Raw genomic sequence first — 12,606 nt, forward strand, 5'->3', positions numbered from 1 at the left:
AACTCACAGACCCAAAGACTCTCAGTTCGAGAAACACCGTTGGAGAATTAGAGCATAGAGGAGTCCACTGTCATCCCCTTAGACTTCTTTCCTCCATCCCTTTCTGCCTTCCAGATACTGCTGGTGCTACTTCTCTTTAATCCCCACTTGTTATTACCACTGATCAGCATGTTTTTGACACTAATGGACTCTGCTAGATATGGCCACCAGGGCAAGGCTGCCATTATTGGCATTACAGCTTTTTGGGCTTCTGACACCCCCATCCTCAAGCTCTCTCTTCACGTCTACTGCTCTGGCTTCTGCTCTCTTGCCAGCCTAATTTTGTCTCTCCGTGGGTCAATCTCCAGTGGTAGGGGAAGCCAGAACTCAGATTTGGCCTTTGTTCCCCCACTGTAATAGGTTGATTAGTGTTCCCTCAAATTCATGTCCACCTAGAACCTCAGAATGTGAGCTTATCTGACAATGTAATTAGGATGAGGCCATACTGAGTTAGTTAGGGTGGGTCTTAAAGTCATTGACTGGTGTCTATCAGAAGAGGCAAAGGCCATGTGAAGAAGGGGGCAGCTACCAGGTAAAAGAGCCCCTGGGTTGCTGGGAGCCACCACCAGAAGCTACCAAGAGGCAAAGAAGGATCCCCCAGTAGATCCCTCAGAGGGAGCACGGGTGACAACACCTTGATTTGGATGCTTCTACCTGCTAAGACTGTGACAGGGATAAATTTCTGTTATTTTAAGCCTCCCACTTTGTGGTAATTAGGGCAGCCCAGGGAAAACAATACGCTGACCTACCAAAACATATCTTTGTCTCCCTTTTCTGTAGCTGCTTTTCTCTTTCGTCTTCCTTTGAAATGTCTCTTCCTTTGTTTTTCCTTTTTGTGTTTCAGGTACTTCGACCTCTTTCTAGTTAGCTGCACTACTTCAGAAGGGGTGGGTAACTTTTAGATTTAGAATGCAAGTCAGCCATCGTTTCACACAGAATCCCCCTCCTAGTTCCTTTGGACAGCAGTGTAGATAATACTGCCTTGATAAACGATGTTCAGATTTGTTTTTCCACTAGACACTCAGATGAGATAATGGGGAAAAGAAGCAACTTGTAGAAACATTCCCCCCATCTTGGGAAACGCAGTCTTGTTTATTAAAGGCTCAAGTTTTGTGAGCAAGTTTATCACATTAATTTTTGTTACAGGAAGATTATTTTAGCTGACGTTTTTCTTCCAAGTAAAATTCATGGAGTGCTAACAGTGTCTTAGGCTCGATCCTGAGCCAAAACAATTTGCTTATCCTTAGATGAAGAATGGCTCATTAGTTGGGCATTGGACAAAATGTTCTTTTCCTCTATTTGTCCTTAATTACATTAATTAGCTGCAATTTCTGTGGCATTGTATGTTTTGTGCATAACACATTCCAGAGCAGTTCAAGTAAGGTGATTTAAAAATTGGATTTGTGTGTCACAACCCCAAACCCCAAACCAAAACCCACATTTCTCCCATGCCAAAGAAAAGGAAAGTAAGCCTTAAAAGTTACATTTGAGAACATGTGAGATCTTGCCTGATATAAATAATAGGTACTGTTATAGAAAGATACCCCTGTTAAATTCCATGAGAAATTTGGCCTTATTGTAATTCCTGGCAGAGGTTGAGAAAGCCATATAGGTTTGGTGTTCATACTGCGATACATAAAATCAGAGCTAACACAAATTGTGACTAGGCAGAAATATATATTTTTTTATTTTACCAGAACCCTGAAAGTATTGAGTTGAGTTCCTTACAAATATTTTACTGCATCAGTGTCCCTTCTTAAATTACACTAAAGTTTGCTGTCTGTGGGAATATTAACTCAAAATAATTACCCCTATACTACATTATAATTTCATGTGCCAACAAAAATTCTATATGTGGCTTAAAATGTGACAAACTTGAAAGACTTCTAAATATCATGAATGTGTTGAACTTCTCAAAGAAGATAAAGGAAAGTTGAATTTGTGTCTAGGATTTTGCCAAACAACATTTGGACTTTTGGTTATATGATTAATGTTACTTTTCATTTAGTATATGACTTAACATCATACTTTTCCCCTTATCTACTGCCTTCAAGGTCTGCTACTTTTGGCTTTTCTGTATGATTATTTAATTAAAGCTACAGAAATAGATGATAGTGGTAACCCTTCTCTCCCTACCCACAGCTTCACTGAGTATTTGAAATATATCACAGTCCTGGTTAAACTTTTAACCCCACCTATTTTTCTTTTCTATATTTTCCTTTCTTCTGTCCTGAAACTCTCATCCTGTTCTAGAATATAATGTTCTCTGATTTTCCAAGTCTGATCCGACTTACCCATAAGATGGGTCTTTTGATGCCCTTCTGTTCATGGTGGTTTGGGCCCTGCTTACCTTTCAGGTCTATCTCAGAAGTCAAAGTGTAGCAGATTTGTTAGGGTGAATTTCAGCTGTGACAGAGAACCCAAAGTATTACAGTGCCTTAAACAAGATGTAAAAATGCATTTCTCTTCCTCACCAAACACCAGTGGTCCAGGCAGGTCCAGGGGAGTCACAATCCCTGGCTCCCTCTTTCTTGAGTCTCCATTGTATTGTCATCAACACAATTTTTAGGTTTCGTCCAAGATGACTGCTCCCACTCCACTACCGTGGCCACATTCCATCCAGAAAGAAGGGACACAAGGATAAAGGATGGCATGCCCCGTGCAAGACTCTTGCTGGAAGCTGTAGATATCAATCTGCTTGCATCTTATTGGCCTAGACCTAGTCACATGGGCACGTCTAACTGAGGACTATACAGAAATGGGGTCTTTACCCCAGGTAGCTGTTTGCCCAGCTAGGGACTTGGGCTTCTATTACCGTGAAATAAGGGGAGAAAGAGTACAAGGAATAACCCGCAGTCTTGGTCAGTGTTATAGAAAGAAAAGCCAGGATGCTTACGGAAGGTCTCAAACTCTGCCACTGACTGCAAGACCTTCTCTAAGACACCCACTCTGGGTCTCAGTTTCTAATCATCATTTATTGTATAAACATTAATTGATCTCTGCTTTGTGCACAGCACTGTTCTCAGTACGGATCGGATAAGAGAGCCCATAACATTGTCCTTTTCTTCAAGGACTAATACAATATGTGGGGAAACATGTTCTTTTCCCTCCTTTTCTGTGCTCATCTCAGACTTTTTAACATCTTAGTGGGAGATGCATTGCCACATCCTACATGAACTTTACAGACTTCCTTTGCATTTTCACAGAGACCTTTCTGTTCCACGTCAGCAGCTTGCACGGTCCCGGCATGTAGTAGATGCTCAATGAACAAGAGCTTTGTCAGGCTCCTGGAACGTTCACCCTCTTCCTTTCCTGATCCTAAGTTAACATGATTATGGTTCACTTGTAGTAGAAGTCTTCACTAACTGCATAAGATTTGGGAAATATATAGTTTAGACAGGCTAGAAAAATGACTTTAAAGAATACCTTAAACCATTTCACTTTTTATGTTTTTTATTAGAACAGTTTAGCTTTACTTTTCCCATGTATGTTTTAATTACATTGGAAATTTAGTTTGTGGGCAAGTTAGCATAATGCATCAAAGGGACTTCGGTGTCATTTGGTCCTAGGCTCTGCTAATTCTATGTGAACTTGGACAAGTTTTCAGTTTCTCTGAGCCTGCTTTTTAATCTTTCTGATAGGTATAATAATAACCGTCCATGAATTTGGTGGCTTAATTTATAAGGAGATAATAAAGGACCGTGGTGCAACACCTGTCATTTCACTGTTTTTGTTCCAATAGCTCTTAAATGGTTGCGTTAAGTTGGTGTGTTCGATTTCAGCTTCAGATGCATCTTGGTCTCAAGCATCCTTTGTATGAAGCACCACTGGTGGAAAGAAGCCTACTCTGGGAACTTACTGTATTTGCCTGTGACCCTTTAATCTGGAGGCTGGCCCGTTTCTGGCCAGTGTCAGGGAGTTATAGGGTGGAATAGCATGGGTCTAGCCCACCCTGAGAACCCCATGAATCTGGGTATCTTTTCAGGACTCTGGGGACAGAAGATTAATCAGAAGTAGAATTCCCATGCTAATCCTAGAAACATAATAACTCATGTTTATGTAGAACTTTATCATGTAAGGGCATGTCCCCTTACAGCAGGGAGATAGGTTGTCTTTACTATACAGATAACAAAAATCAAGTTTTGTAGAGGCTAACTGAGCTGGCCAGAGGTCACAAAACAACTGAAGGGCAGAGCTGGAGATTGGACCCTTGTGTCCTCATTCCCAGTTCCTTTTCATTAGATGTGTCTCGATCTTCTCCTGGCAGACCAGAGAAGGTTCTTGCCTACAAACCAGGCAAGGTCTTACCAGCCTCAGCTGGTACCTGGGGGCAATCATGAGACCACACTCAGGACTAGGAGGGCAAGAAAAGCTTGACCTAGAAATGTACTCTCCACTATGAATTAACTGTATATATCATAGTATACCTTCTCAATACTTTTCCTGTCAGTGTTTTTACATTTTCATCTTGGTCTTTTGCTCAGTATCAAGTGTTACGATCTTTGTAGAACTAAGCCCTGGCTAGAGTGAGTTTTCTCACCTCTCCCATCTCAGCACTATGCTTTAACCTTATACATCCAATGTTAGAACCAAAATCAAAGACCAGCTTAATGTGTGTAAAGAAAACCTCCTCTAGAGCGTGTTATCTGAATCATTAATGGCTGTAATTGTGACACAGCAGAAAAAGTATGAGATCCTGGCAAAAGCAATGCTTAACGTTCAGAAATTTCAAGTTCTAGATCTGCTTATGATCTTCTTTGTGGCGTTTCCTCGGGCCAATTACATAATTTCCTCCATATGATATTTAAAATTTTTTTAAATATTAAAAAGAGATTCCTGATATAGTTGTATATTTTTCCAAATTTCAAGTATGTTTTCATCTATTTTTCTTAAGAAATGTTTTTCCCCCCTTTGAAGACAACCATGCACAGCATGTAGTTACTTCATTGGCCCAACAGTGACGTCATACTCAAAGTACACAGCCTTGTTGCCAAGTTTCCTGGTGAAGTAATTGTTGGTTGGTATTTAAGAACCCACATCAATTGAAACTATTTCTCATGATGTCACCCTATGTCAGGGCTGAGGTCCAGAAGATAGGATTCCCTTTGACCTTCAGGGCACAGAAACATGCAATTAGCTACCTTTTGGCAAAATGCCTTTGAGATAAGCACAGGAGATTAAGAGGTCTGTTTGAACAATTACATTAATGTACTTTAAAATTTTTAATTTATGATGATTTTTCCAGTTCTACCCAGCTCCCTTTCTGAGGCTGGAGTTTTTTTCCCCTTTTTATTATGAAAAATTTCAAACCTACAAAAGTCAAACATACAAGAGAGTACTCTGAAAATCCATATACCTCCGCAGTCATTCTGCAAACAGCATTTTGCTGTGTTCACTTTATCACATTTATTCATCCATCCCTCTACATGGATGGAGTTTATAAGCATTACTAGATACTAAAGAAGGCTAGCTCTAGACTGTAGACATTTGGAAATTTTAGGGTGAAATTAGAGCATGGCCATGAGTCCTTCAAGAAGATAGTTTATTACAGAAAGAGTGATTTAAAGATAATTATCATTCAAGTAATATGGCAGCAGTATTGTGTACATCAGTGTACTCTGATGTCTGTATGTTGTTGGGATGGGGATAGACATTCAATTCAGGAAGCAGAGTTCTAGTGGCTTCCTGCTTTTCAATGAGTCGCTTCATTATGTAACATCAAGTAGTCCAGATTGAGATCCATATCGAAGGACACTAAAACTGTTATGGCCTTGTATCCCTCTGGCCTAGCAGAAATCTTTGTTAGAAGATCCCTTCAATTTTATTGTTGAAAGATTCCCAGAAATAATAGAATTCTATACCCTGTCTTCTCATTTTCCTACTTGAAAAGCCAAATTATGGAAAAAAAAAATCTTCGGCGGTAGCCTGAATAGTCATGCTGGCTCTCATTTTCAGTTCCCTTTAGCGACATTTAGCTGTGCCTTTTACATTAATAGATTTATGCCCCACAAATTATTCTTTTTTAGCTTAGACATACAGTATGAAAATTAGTGAAGCTTTTACAAAGTGTAAAAAAAAATAGAAAGGAAAAGTGAGAAACACTCTGGTCTTTGAGATTGATTAAAAAGTTTACAAGGTTATTTACTTATTTATTTATTTAAAAAATTTTTTTTAACGTTTATTTATTTTTGAGACAGAGACAGAGCATGAACAGGGGAGAGTCAGAGAGAGGGAGACACAGAATCTGAAACAGGCTCCAGGCTCTGAGCTGTCAGCACAGAGCCTGATGCAGGGCTTGAACTCACGGACCGTGAGATCATGACCTGAGCTGAAGTCGGCCACTTAACCGACTGAGCCACCCAGGCACCCCTACAAGGTTATTTATTAGTGACACATTATGCATGGAAAAATAGCTCTTTCTGGCAGTAAAAGTAGTTTGTTGGCCTCTTGATGTAACACTAGATGCTCTGGGTGGCTTTAATTAAGAATGGCTGCTGTCTTCGTTAGAAAATGTTATCACTGTCTTCTTCCCCTAGATTTTTTGCCTTTAAAACCCATCATTTCCTGGAGCCACACGTTCTTTAAACTCTATAAAGACTATTCGATATTGCATGATTCCATTTATATAACATTCTTGATAAGATTGTAGAGGTGGAGTACAGATTAATAGTTTCAAGAAACTAGGAAGAGGGAGAGAGCTAAGAGATGGGTGTGGTTATAAAAAGGGCAACACAAGTGATCCTGTGGGGTGATGAAACTCTTCTGTTTCTTGACTGTAGTGGTAGATACATGAAGGTGCACACAGGACAAAATTGCACAGAACTAAATACATCCATAAAAGTGAGTGTAAGTATACCTGTGGAGATCTGAAGAAGATAGGTGGAATGTATCAATGCCAATATCCTGGTTATGATATTATACTATTGTTATATGATATGTTCCCATTAAGATAAACTGAGGGGTGCCTGGGTGGCTCACTTGGTTAAGTGACCGACTCTTGGTCTTGGCTTAGGTTGATCTCATGCTTTCGTGAGTTCAAGTTCAACATAGGACTTTGCACTGACACCTTGGAGCCTGCTTGGGATTCTCTCTCTCCCTCTCCCTCTCCCTCTCCCTCTGCCCTGCTCACAGTCTCTGTCTCTGTCTCTCTCAACATAAATAAATAAGCTTAAAAAAAACTAAATGAAGGGTATATGAGATACCTGTATTATTTCTTACAACTGTGTGTGAATCTATGATGATCTAAAAATTAAAAAAAAAATTAAGAACTTTGGTTCAGTGACTCTCTTTTGGGAGAAATAATTATTTAAAAACCAAATTCACACATTCATTTAATCTTGTTTTTTTTCCCTGTAGCATTTTTACAGTTACAATGATATATATTGGACAACTTGGAAATGAACTGAAATCAAAATAAAGCAAAACTTAATTCTTTAAAACCTCTTGATAATTTTTATTTTGGACATATTTTCTGATGTATGTTTCAATAGGACAGTCTTAGTTTCTTCCTTATGAATATTTCACAAAAGAAGATAATTTTATACCAGAATAGAAGTGGACAACTTATTAGAAAGAAGAAATATGATACAACTGAAATCTGGCATATTTTGTGCTTTGTATCTCTAGTGAATATACTTGCACTAAAAAGCAATGCATTACTACAGACCATAAAGGCATGCATATTGATTTCTCATTGATTAAATGCTGAATATTTGGTATTGTGGAATAACAAATATTTCATCAATGCTAATTACTAGCTGATGTGCTATGTATAGACTTTTTTTTTTTAAATTAAAACAATCATACCACTTATTCAAGACTTATCTAATCATTGAAGACAAAGCAGACCAACTGAATCCTGGTAATGATTGCTATGGTATCCTTAAAGAAAATTCCATTAGATATGATTAATTGGGGTATTTGGGGTTTTGACAGTTTCTACAACTAAAAAGAAATTATTTTTGGAATTTCAATTCAGTGGGGGTTGAATAATTGATTCTGTTAGAGCTGGAGGCCCCAAGTATGCAAGTACCCATCCAAGTACATGTGGTTGAGGGCTTCTCCAGGCTATGGGAATGCTAGATAGCTTTGGTCTGCTCAGAACGCTTAGACCCCATCTTCTGGAGGAGCCAATTCTATACTCCAGACGTAAAGCCAAGCAGCCTTTTTTTTTTTTTTTTTTTGGTGCTTTTGAGTGCACATCTACTAGTGCCCAGGGACAGCTGCCTGTGTGCAATCATTGTATCTTCTTTGTTCTTCTCCTGCCAAATTTGAACAAGTGAAAAGAAGCAAATTAGTCTATTACTGAGTATCAATTCAGTGGAACAAAAGCTGTTTGTTTTATTGTTGCAACTATAGTTTAAAGTATACACATTTCAGGAATGCAGACGCCCATCAAGAGTTTGTAGGATAGATCCAGATTAAGATGGGCCCTGGAGACCTTCTGAATATATGAACATCTCAAGGCACACTTCCTGCTTTAAGCAAACAAGTCTATAGAGAAGACAGAGAAGGAACGAATAGTTATAATCATTGCCATGCCAGAGTGCTATGATGGAAGAGGTTTGTTTATTTGCTGACTTACTATTTTTTTGTCTTTGATTTAACATTTTACAATAAAACACGGATTACAAAAAAAAATCACAGAAATAAAATACATAGCTTAATGGATTACAAGGTGAAAACCACCCGTCAAGAAATAGAACTTGGTTTCCATGTGCCATATTACTCATAAGCCCTTCCCTTCTGTAATAAATGACCATGATTTTGCTTTTTATAATAATTTTTTATTCCTTGAGTTTTACCACCAAATTGTGATTGTGCAAAGTGCGTCTCCATAGATTATATGTCTTGGTCTTGCTCTTTGTAAAATACAATATGCCTTTTAGTTTTCTTCTTTAATCTATAAATCCATCCATCGCCCACCCCAGCTCTTTTTTTTGCTTTCATTTTTCCGTTATAGAATGAGGGCCATTTAACTAGTAGAGTTACCTATGTCTGCATTTTGTTGATTGCCCACTCATAGTATAGCTCAACGTGGTCCCCCCTGGTCTTTTTGCAAACTGTCCACTAGACCCAGAGACTGGATCAGACTCTGGGTCTATCTTTGTGGCAAGACTTTATCACTTGTAGCATGTAATGCCTTGTGGGTTATTTATTTATTTATTTAGGTAATGTTAGCAAATGTTGATACTTACTGCTTGTGTCTTTTTATCCATTGAAGGTTGAAATTATGATATTCTAATTTTAGCATTTCTTTTTCATTTATTAGATTCTATTATATTTTTATTTTTAATTTTTTGTAAAGTAGGCTTCATGCCCAGCACAGAGCCCAATGTGGGGTTTGAACTCACTACCCTGAGATCAAGACCTGAGCTGAGATCCAGAATCAGATACTTAACTAACTGAGCCACCCGGGAACCTATAGTTGGATTATATATATAGTTTTTTAAATGTTTATTTATTTTTGAGAGATAGCACAAGTTGTATAGGGACAGAGAGGTGGAATGGACAGAGGATCTGAAGTGGGCTGTGCACTGATAGCAGAGAGCTTGATGTGGGGCTTGAACTCACAAACTATGAGATCATGACCTGAGCCAAAGTCGGACGCTTAACCAACTGAGCCACCCAGGTGCCCCTGGATTGATTATATTTTAAAGAGATATTTCCCCTTGTCCTATTGTTTGATTATGTAGTGGTACAGTTCATGTAAGAAAAAATAAGTGTTTAGTATTTCCTTTTATTTTGCAGTTACCAAGATAATGACTTAGTTTTCAATCATCTTTTGACAGTGACCAATATTTTAAAATATCATTATGAACTCATGTATTTAAAGATATGTGGGTTTCAATCCATATAAATTTTTTATTACTGAAATTCAGATGGCCTGAATTCAGATATTTCTCCAAAAGCCATGATTATTTTTTGTGAGAATGATATTTCAGGACCATAATAAGGGCACTAAAGGAAGCTTATTGCTATGAGGTTGATCATTGTCTTTAGGGGTTTCAGTAGGAAAATTAGGAAGTTAGGAAAATTAGGACATAGGAAATTAACAAATAAAAACACATGCATACATTCATTCCTAGAATTGTAATTTCTGGAAATTCCTGGTATATTCCCCTTTAAGGCTCTTGATATGTGTGTGCGTGTGTGTGCGTGCATGTGTGTGCACACGCGTGCACCATATTCTTTCCAGATAACTTATACCAACTTATATTTCTACTGTCAGATTATTTAAATTTTATGGTTAACTAGTTTCAATCTTTTTGCCAGTCCAATTTGCCATGATTTGCTGTTCTGTGTTCTTAATTTAGATTCATCTCTAAATTGCTTAGTATATTTGTAATTGTTCAAAGAAGGGCCATGATAGTAATAATAACAAGCACAACTACCGTTTCTTGATCAACTATTGTGAGTCAGACACTGTACATAGCAGTTTGCACTCAGTCTTCAAAGCAGCTCAATCAGGTAGACACATATTATATTAACTTTCTAAATGACAAACATGAGATGGAGGGAGGCTAAATACTTCCAGTGAATCTATAATTGAATTTTTGGTTTTCTTATCATCCTATTTTACCTGACTTACTTTACTTTTTTTTTTTTTTTTTTAATCTCTGCTCTTTCTTTACAGACTTCTGTTCCTGATTCATAGAGTGTTTTCTTTGTTTTTGTTTTTTTGCTTTTTTTTTTTTTTTTTTTGGTCCTATTGAAGATGTTAACTGTTTTTCTGAAGTATTCTTTTGGTTACTGTAGTAGATAATTTTTAAATGTATACACTTTTTCTGAATGTTTTCTAATGTTCCTTATTTTGACCAAGTTTTTTTTTTCTTTCTGTTTTTTCACCCTGGGAAAGTGAAAAAATCTATCCAGACTTGGTATTTGCCAACAGACTGGGTGTGTAGCTTGCTCTTGGCCTTGCTCACTGACCACTTGTGAACTGTCAGATCTCATTTTCTGTAACACAGCTGGAGGATAAGTTGCGCTGCACTGCTCTTCCTGCAGTCATTGTTGAACATTTGTCTAATGTAGCTTTAGTTGTTTGAGGCAGAATCTTCTCCTACTCTGTCTGGTTCTCTGAAGCTGAACTGATTAATGACATCAAAGACTACGCATCTTAGTGTATAGTGGGCCCATCATATCTGTATCCTCCAACATCTTATGGTACTGTACATCTTGATTCCACAGTTCCCAGAATACATGTACTGCTCGTGGTTCCTTTTTCTGGTGTGCATGCACATGCATGTGGCCTGTGTATGTATTTTCTTACTGAGTACTGCAGTTTCTGTATGCGTGTTGGAAGGGAAGAACGGAGAGGATGGTCTGAGAATAGCATGCTGGATGTTACAGATTGCTTATTCATGCTATAGAGGTAAGGCTGCCCAACTCTCTGGTTAGTTCAGGTGCTAGGTCCACCGCCAAAGACTAAGCAAAGCAGGACAGATGCAACTATATTCCTATATCCTTTCAGGTTGGTGAATGTGCTGTGTTTCAGCTGGTAAAGCAGGCATTGGCCACTGAAACTTGATTCTTTGTTGATTTCTATTGATAATGTAATTCATAGAATTTTTTTTCCGTCTTCTCACAATGTGTTCTTCTCATTTACTGGAGCTGGTTTGATTTCATCTATGTCTGTATCTTCATAGAGATTTTAGTGTAGTATCAGGAAAGGCTGTGTTATACATTAGCTAGCACCATGCCGTTTTAAAACTAACAGCCATAAATGAATTTGATTGGCAGTTATTTTTGGAAGACTTCTAACCTGTTGACAGTCCTTCACTGAGGTTTCAAATATAATATCTTTAAATGTGGAATGGTGTATAACTAACTCAATGACATTTTATACGGGATTTTTTTCTACTCCAAGTACTCTTAGTACTGGCTTTTAATTGCACTGACCCTTAAGATATCTTTGATGTAATTCACTAGTTGTTTCTTTTGAAGCCTCTTTCTGAATCCTGCTTAAGGAATTCTGTATGATAAAACTCTGTTCCTCCTCCAATAGCTTAATGATTAAATTATACTACTCACTGCCTGGAATTTTTTTCTTTCCGTTTATATAGTAAGTCTAATTTTGATAATTGGCATAGATGTCTACTCTGCATAAACATCAAAGAACAAATAGAAGAGAAATGGAGTGTTCAACTGAATTTCCAGGTAAAATCAAATTTCTCCCTTGTATAGGACGAGGTAAGATTTACAGGAAATAGGAAGGAGGTGTGATATTAGAGAATGGTATTTTGGGGGAAATTTTTATCTTTCCACAGCAAGGAAGAAAATGTTTTCTGGAATAGTAAATGAGAATGAGTTATGAGCAAGGGAGATCTAAGATAGAGGAGGCCAACTTTGCCTTCATGAGGTATCTGGTTTCAGGCAGATCATTCAGCCATATTCTAATAAACAACAAGGAATCATAGTCAGTAAATCAACACCCTTTGGAAGGACTTAAGGTCTTTTGCAGTAATAATCTTTCCTTTCCACATCTTACCTTTTTTCCATAGCTAAGGAAACACCAGTGTTTGATGAATATACATGAAATTCTGTCATATTAAATGCTGTTTGTTG

General features: G+C 37.8%; 1 protein-coding gene across 1 annotated transcript in view; it reads left to right on the forward strand.

Annotated features, from left to right (window-relative positions):
• The window catches only part of ADAMTSL1 (ADAMTS like 1), an 878,428-nt gene that overhangs the window by 44,287 nt on the left and 821,535 nt on the right, over window positions 1–12,606 (forward strand). The window lies entirely within an intron of this gene.

Source organism: Lynx rufus, unplaced genomic scaffold, assembly GCF_022079265.1.
Source record: "Lynx rufus isolate CCGP_SWC_20201006 ecotype Redwood Valley unplaced genomic scaffold, mLynRuf1.p SCAF_10, whole genome shotgun sequence".
Taxonomy (NCBI): domain Eukaryota; kingdom Metazoa; phylum Chordata; class Mammalia; order Carnivora; family Felidae; genus Lynx; species Lynx rufus.